Source organism: Pistacia vera, unplaced genomic scaffold (assembly GCF_008641045.1).
Source record: "Pistacia vera cultivar Batoury unplaced genomic scaffold, PisVer_v2 Contig99, whole genome shotgun sequence".
Classification (NCBI taxonomy): Eukaryota; Viridiplantae; Streptophyta; class Magnoliopsida; order Sapindales; family Anacardiaceae; genus Pistacia; species Pistacia vera.
This window is the reverse complement of record NW_022196878.1, coordinates 511,067-520,370: the sequence shown is the minus strand read 5'-3', so window position 1 is coordinate 520,370 and position 9,304 is coordinate 511,067.

Sequence of the window (9,304 nt, the reverse complement as noted above, 5' to 3'; positions counted from 1 at the left end):
GTTCGTGAGAGAGAATGAGCCGAGTTCGAGCCTACCTTGCCTCTACTTGTTAGGCTTGTGAGCCGAGCCTGACTCGAATAAGTGGGGGTTTTTAGGAGTTTACTGAAGTATGGGGGATTACATTGAAATTTTCAAAACAAAAAGTTTTCAAAAATGACAAAGAACCCCCCGATTTTAAAATTCCTAAAATCGGCGACATTAAATATTTGCGTAAAATCAAACCAAACCCAAAAATTGTCAACACATTTTCCAGCCGTCTCCGATGTACCTCGTCGTCACTGTCAATACCATCTGCTTCGCCGAAGTGTTGTCGCAGACTTGTTGCCATCAAACCCATCTACCCCTTCAACTCTCGTCGTGATCGTCATGAAACGCTGAAAGCCATCTGCTTGTTTTCCTTTTCTGTCCTTGCCGTAAAACCCAAATGAAGTAAATATAATGGTTTGAAACAAGACAAGAACAAATGAAGTAAATATAATTAGTATAGAAGAGAGGATAAACATAAATCGAAGTCCCAAAAATTGAGTGAAAATGGTTGAAATGCAGTTGAGATGAGAATATTTTACATAAGAGTTGTTCTGTTTGTTTACTGAGAATGTGTAGAATAATATATGTGTGCTACGTGGCCGTCCTTATACAAATTTGTTGCCAACACAACCATTCACAACCACAAGACACCCACCCAACAAATAAATATTTAAAAAAAAATTGCTTTTTTTCGAGCTGGCTGGAACTTGGCTCGTTTAGCCGGCTCGCGAGCCAAGCTCGAAATCCTCTCAATCTCTAACGAGCCGAGCCAAGAAATCTGCGGCTCAGCTCGTTTTTGCCTCCCATTTCATGAGTCGAGCTCATTTAGCAGAAAACTCGGCTCGGCTCGACTCGTGAACAACCCTATGTGTGTTGATATTGTTAGTGTATGTGCCCTAAAACTAGTGATAGATGTAAGGTTTAAGGAAACATTTATATATAAACTTTGTAATATTTTATCATTAATAAAATGACGATTATTCTATGCTACTTTGAGTCATCTATATTTAATTAAGTTACGTATGTCCCTAAGCTTGTTCTGGAAAGAATTCTATTTTCAACAAGTTTGAGAATATGAATATCAGGATTCTTTCATGTAACTCGCTCTTAAGTATGTTCCTGATCAGATGTGATAATAATCGGGGGCAACATTATCGCAAGACCAGCATTACTGTGTGCCGCCATTGATTGGCATGAGATGTTGATAGTTGGGTGATGAGACTCATATCATAAGGGCACGAATAATGAGGTGATTTATTAGAGAATGAAGCATCGAATGTGACCGCTGGACGATTGATCACATGGGTATAATATCTTCAATCAATGATCATCGTTATGTGCATTAGTGTCACTTTATCCCTAGACTTGAGATGCGATCATGTCTTGTGCGTGGGAGCTTGTGGTTCTTCAGTATATTATCGCTAGATTGTTTACATCTAGTGTGTAGTGCTTGTTGGTCATGAGTTAATCATGTATAGAGTCATATGCGTATTCAATAAGGAATCCGATGACTCGGATATTACAAGTTTGAGTGTTCCAAGGGATCAACGAATGTGGAGGAAGTCTTTGGCCAAAGCATTTTTGTTTTATGAATAGTTTCATAGAAGCACAATTCCACATTTTAAGATGATTCGAATTATGTGATCAAGTTAGGGATTTGACTATACCATGGTCTGCACTTGATCGGAACACGACATCGGAGGGAATGAGGTGACATGACTGAAACACTCAATTTAACAGGTTCATATGATCCCACTTCATTTATTGATTGGGGGCCATGATATACTGTTAAGTGTCACTCATGGTCTGTAAGGAAGATGGATATCAAGAGTTGATATTTACCTTACTACCAATCGATAAATGAACCTAGAAATGTCACACACATTATGGATTTCTAAGCTTGATGGGAATAAGGGATTTTCTTATTAAAGAGTTAATGAGGATATTAAAGTTTCCAGAAGTCCTAATGGACTAATTAGTAGAATTGGTTAAAAGGGTATTTTTGTAATTGGATAAATTAATTAGTTGTTGATTAATTAGTTAAATTAATTAATTAAAAATTAAGTCCAAATAAGGAGGCTTTATAAATGGATTTAATAATTAAATTTGGACTTAAATTGGGCTAGCACTCAAATGAGCCTAGGTTTAGTTATTAGTTAATCCATGAGAATACCTTAAATTGGAATAAGATATTCTAGGGATTGCCTACTAATCTAATTTTGGTGGCTATTTAAAGGAGGCTTAGGGTTCATTATTTGATAAGGAGAGAAAAATTATAAGAAAACCCTAGCCACCGATATTCTCTGCCATCCCTAGGAAGAAGTTGTTCTTGATTCTATTATAGTGGGTTAATTCCCATTGGCGAGAGATCCTGTGTGTATCGATCTAGAGGTACCACACTTGGGGTACTTAGTGAGGATTCAATAAGGAGAAAGAAAATAGCAAAAGAGTCGGTAACCTTTTCTTACTCTTGTTTTGTATTTCATGTCTTTGATACATATATACATGCATATTTATTTGCATTAAATCATTATTACCTCGATCATAACGGCACAATTGGGGAGGAAGTTTTAAAATCCGGGCAACCGAGCGCTTCCGTTAAACGTTTCATTCCCCAACAAATATGACTTGCACATATTGAACAAGTGTATATAGTCTCGTTTTAATGAAGACTTTTCTAATTCACAATGTCATGGTAACTAAGTGGAAAATTAAAAAAAAAAAAAAAAAAAAACAAAAAGAAACGATGAGACGAAAATATGTATAAGAATCTCACTTGAATTTAGGGTTTTGTTATCCAAATGTTTGAGAGAACATTGTTATTTGCTACTGTTTTTTTGAAATGAAATACAGTTTATAATTTATAGTAAAACCTTATGGGTATTTTGTTTAATTGATTGTATCTTTTGGAGTTCTACAAGAAGTATTTTAAGATAAAAAACTCATTTACACTAAAATAACCAAACTATTACCAAATAATCATTCACGAATAACCAAATTCCTAATTCCATGAATCTAATAATACTTTAATAGAGGATTTTCATTTATAGTCTATACGTGTCACAATAAATATCACAATTCTTAAAATATCATATTAGTAATATTATGATTACTATCAATCCAATCACAATCATAAATAAACATCATATTCTTTCTCAAACCAATTCCATGATTCTTACTAGTCGATAACATTATCGTCCCAACACCTTGATCACTTCGTGCTTCCATATATTTCTCTATGGAAGCAGTGAAGGTAGACTTCAGGATAGCCCCAATAATACTTTCTTAGAGCAACACAGTTGGGATGCTTCTGATTCCATATTGAGTGGCTAATACCATCAACCTAGTACATAAGGCGGGAATAATCCTAATTTCTAAGACACTCTACCCTATGGTGTTTAATAATCATTGTGTTCTCACATTCTCTTAATCTCCCATTCTCTCGTAATCATGAATTGGTTCTCACCCCTATATTTATGGGTAGTATATGGGACATCCAATTTCTAATAGGATTCATATTTTAATTCCTAATAGTGTTAGAGTAGGTGTCTTAGAGTCATTCCATTTTGTAAATGTTGACTCTTGTAAATAATGTTTATAATTAATAAAGGCATTTTCTACATTATGTAATTAGTANCTCTATGGAAGCAGTTAAGGTAGACTTCAGGATAGCCCCAATAATGCTTTCTTTCTTCTCTCCATTCTTCAAGAGCAACACAGTTGGGATGCTTCTGATTCCATATTGAGTGGCAATGGAAGGACAATCATTAGTGTAAAGCTTGTAGCAAATAATTTTGCCACCGTATTATTTTGCTAATTCATCAATAATTGGTGCTATCATTCTACATGGTCCACACCATGGTGCCTAAAACTCCACCAAAGCTGGATTTTTACTACCCACTATTAGCTCATTCCAGCATGAATCTGTCACCAATTATACTGCGAAAATCTTAACCCAAAAGAGTAGGTATTGTTGTCAATCGTGTTGATTAAGAAACATAAAACCTAAAGGTGGCTTTTGGTATGTAAAAGGAGTGCTAACATTGATTGCAAATATGATAGTTGGTGTTAGAAATTCAAAAGCCAAGAAAATCAAGGCTATGATACAAATAGTTGGAAATTGAGAGGATGCACTGATACCAATTGTTGGAAATGGGAGAAAATAAATAATATATGGAAAATATCACACACACATAAAACACAATATTTACGTGGTTCGGCATAACTCGCTTACATCCACAAATGAGAGAAATCAACTATAATTTTATGAACACGATATACAACAGTGCATAATACCATCAACCTAGTACATAAGGCGGGAACAATCCCAATTTCCAAGACACTCTACCTTATGGTGTTTAATAACCCTTGTGTTAATCTCGCATTCTCTCATAATCATGAATTGGTTCTCACCCCTATATTTATGGGTAGTATATGAGACATCCAATTTCTAATAGGATTCATATTTTAATTCCTAATAGTGTTAGAGTAGGTGTCTTAAAGCCATTCCATTTTGTAAATGTTGACTCTTGTAAATAATGTTTATAATTAATAAAGGTATTTTCTACATTATGTAATTAGTATTTACTGTATGTTATAATGTATGCCCTTAGAATGGTAGAATTGTGATAAGGGTATCGAGTGTTTCAAATCTCAATTATGAGGACCCTATGATCACATATGGTGGTCATTCTAGAATCATCCGTAACCCTAGTATTACTCTGAATAAGGACACAAATAATATGGTAAGGTTATCATAGTGTTGAATGACCTTGTTGAAAGACAGTGACTGATCTCACTTGTCAAGCTTGTTTGTTGACAATTTGGTGTAACACATGCGTGCTTGTCAGTTCACTGGACGAACCCACTAGAGGATTCCACATAGATGGTAACTCTAGTGTCTGTGGAGTAAATCCTCTAACGAATAATGGTGTATGTGATTCTTAGACTTGAGATCACTAGAGCGCCTTGTGCACCAATTGGTGTAGTTTGACACTAGCTCAACGTAGTTCTATTCAGAGCTATCAGAATGGTAGTGATTGGCTACATTGAGAAATGTATCAAGACTATAGTGGATTGACAAAGGATTCATCACTTTCGGGTACAAGAGAAATTATCTCATTGAGCAATTCGGTAAATGGCAATGACACTAAATCTATGGTTACAGTAGGATTGAGTTGTAGCTCAATCTAATATAATTTTGGTTGTTCGTCAACCGAATACCGAGATATTAAGGATATATGAGATAATGGATGATGAAAGGATTGTATTGCGGTAACTATATCATTGATAGGTAAGCTGTTTCGCTGAATCCGAATATATCGGGTGGCCATGATGCCTTGCTAGAGGCCAATCTTGGCCTGTGTTTAGTGAGACGATTAATTGGGTGTTAATCGTGATACAACTCATTGTCGATATGATGAGATACCTTCGGGTCACACACATGGAAGATAGATTAAGGACAAATGAGTGAGAAGGGTATTTTTGTCTTTTGAGATGAAATAGCATTTTGGTAATCTCATAGTGCAATTAAATTTGCTAAAATTGTTGCTTATATTTAATTTCATATGGAAATTAAAATAAGTGAGATTATGTATATATATATTGTTAAATGCTATATCAATATTAATATTAATATTAATATTTGAATAATATTAATATTAAAGATAATATAAAATCAAATTCTAAGTTTGAATTTGAAATAGAAAATTGCCATGGGAAAATTACCTTGATATTGGTAATTGTATAATTATGGAATTATTTGATATAATTCCAAAATTAAATTAGGGTTTTTTGGTGTACACTATTTAAGTGTACTTAAAAACCAAAAAACAAATAACACAATAATTCTAAAACCCTAGCCGTCCACTCTGTCTCTGTCTCTGTCTCTCTCACTCTCCCAAGCCGTTTTGTGGAGAAGAATTTTCATAAAGAAAATTCTGCACTTCCTTGATCCTTGTGTGTTTGGCTAGCACTTTGAACTGCAAGGCGATCGACATCCTGTCTCCATATGGATACCGAAAGTTCACTCTTGACTTAGTGTGGAAGCGATTCGTATCATAAGAAGGAGCCTCCAAACGCAGGTATATATTCTGGAACGTTTATGTTTGTTATCGTTTTATATTAATAATGTAAATTGCGTAAAAAGGTCTTGGGTTCACGGTTGTTGTTGGAGATTTGATTTTGTTTTTCCGCTACATAAATCCCATTAGCAACTTACAGTGGTATCAGAGTCTACCTTATACTTTTTACGTTGTTATACGATGTTTGGATGTATTGATTTCGATATGTATCGATTTTAGTTTTTATGTATTGTGTAAAATCTGAATTTTTTTGTTATAAAAACTACCGTGGTTGATGTGTTGCGATAATTATTTTTGCATTTGTTCATGGTGGATCGAAATCAAATAAAACTTGATTTCGATCAGCGGAGGAGGCTGCCGTGGAGAGTGGCATGTTGTTGACACAGCGCACAGCACGAGTGCACGACAGCAGCAAAAAGCAGCAGCGATAGCCCGCAAACGTGCGCTGCCGTTGGACAGAATGCCCACAACAACATTGCTGTTCCACGCTGCCATGCGTCGATAGAGATTAGTGGGAAAAAGAAAAGAAATTGAAATATTAAAAAATTATTAATAAAAAACATAAAACAATTGTCTTTTTAATATCTTAAATTTCGTTAATAAATCTTCGTATACAAAGAATTTTGTATTATATGTTTGATTGATAATAAAATGTTTTTACAATTTAAAATAATAGTTAGTGTTGTTTATAAAAATACATTATGAGGACGTTTGGATCATATAATGTTTTTGTATCTTAGTAATAAGATTACCGAAAAGAAATATTACATTGTAGATTACGGGGTTTAAATTATTATTGTGCTTGGTTCAATTGAGATGTATTAATAATTAATATGCTTGGTTGACAGTAATAACAGATGTCCTGAAATACCCTTTTACTAGAATATCATTGGGATGATTACTTGTATTACTAATTAATCTATTTGGTTGACTGTAACAGCAGATGTCTTGATTCCATTATACTAAAATGCCCTTTAGATGATTACTGAGTATAAATAATTAACGTGTTTGGTTAATAAAAGAAATGATCAATTAACAAAATTTTTTTTCTTATATTTTAGCCAAGTATTTTATTGTTAAGTCATTTATTGACAAATTTACACAGACTATTGAAACTCTGAAAAAAATCTATTGTATTTTCTGTTGGGTATACATTCAACACTTGACCCTGGTATTGCAACATATATAGTTGCCATCTCCCAATTTAAAACTCTTATTTCTTTATTGCCACAAATCATAGTTTGTACATGTGAATTTCTACTTTAGTTCAATTGAAGCCTTTTTTTTTTTTTTTTTTTAAGGCAACAGAAAAATTGTATTTTTTTGGTTTACACCATGGCTGGAATTTAGATGCAAGTTTCAAAATTTGAGGAAATTTGTTAACTTTTTCCACTTATCCTGGGCCGAAACTATGTGTAAAAAGTGTAAGAATTATTGGTACATTTGTTATATCACATATTTTGGAGTACCTGTGCATTTACATTCTGCTAAATCCAAGAAATGTACCAATAAATTAACTACAAGCTGAATAATGATGCTCTTTAAATCTATGAACCGATAATAATACATAATTCTGCACGTTGCAACAGTGAACATAATCACCACCATTTTTTAAGTGAACTCAATTTGACACCCGCAAATACTAATTACATAATACTCAATACACAATAATCATGCATAAATGAATAAAACGCAGCCTATGCTACTCAACTTCACACAACAGTTTGTCACGGAAGGCTGTAAATTCAACCAGTGTAAACCAATCATGCGTCATCTGTGGAGAATAAAAATCAACAACAATAACCCACATATTATAATTGAAGAGACAATAAACAAATCAACTTGATCAATTAAACGACTGCAGTCCTTACAAAGTAAGGATACCTGTCGTTGATTGAAAAATCTTCTGGGCTAGCTTCTAGAAACTTGGTTATATAATACAGTATGAAATATCCGCAATCCATGTCGTTCCGTTGTTGAGGGACCTAGTGAGTGCATTTATTGGTCACAACAAATACATGAAATACTGAACATATCAACCACTAATTACCATCAACCAACACAATATACTGTTTTATCACCTTAGGCACTAGCAAAGGCAATTTCTCAGCCAATGCTGGATGCTTGGGCATTGTTCTTGATTCATAAATTTCCCTCACAAACCTGCATAATTAAGCTTGGACAATTTGAAACCCATTTTAGTACCACATCTCCAACAATACAATTTCATCATGTGCTCAAATGTGCTTGCAAATAATTGTGAAATAATCAAAGTTTATCGTCGAATCAAAGGTTGCAGCGTCATTCTGTTTTCTGATCCAAGTGAATCAAGCAGCACCGTGCATCGAGTTTTAATTTCCAAGTTTATATCTCCACCAAAGTTGCACAAAATCAGTAAATTCCAATGACCCCTGTCAACATAATTTATGCATATGATCAATGTCAACTCTTAAGCAACCAAAATCAACCCATGTCCGCATTTGGTAAGTATAAAACAAATGCCTACAGACACAATATCTTCACTCACCAAAGGACTATAGGAATGAACACATATTTCCTTGAGAATATGTTTAATTCGTCAATCCACTTCTTCTGTGTACATAAAAAACCACATGCAGTCTAGGGTGATGAAATTGTGCAAGTTGTCTCCTTTAAAACTCCTCCACAACTTCTGCAGATCAGAAATATGCAATCAATCATATGAGGTAAACATATTATGTAAATATGGCGTGAAGCATGTAAATTGTAAAATAGTTTTGTACCCTATATGGAGGTCAAACATACTGCTGCTCAACATCACCCCTCCCCTTCTATTTGCCAATCGCCTACTTGACCTTCGTTGATTTGTGACACCTACATATGTTCATCATTCATTTACATTAGCAAACAATTCCAAACATCTTTCATAACTGAAAGCATTAGTTGGTTTACGAGTTGCAAGGTTGGTACCTTTGCATTTGCTGCCCTTTAAGGTTGAAGGAATCTCCTAACATTCTTCATGTACTAAATGACTAGTCCTGCCTACATCTGCACATCAATAAATTATGAGCTACGTTAATAAGCATTATTCCTAACCATTCAACAAATTGACTCTATAAATATCCAATCGTAATACCTTTTACATTACTATCTGTACAAACTGTGTGGCTCTCTTGACATTGTTCATGAACTTTTGCACTTTCCATCGTCACTAT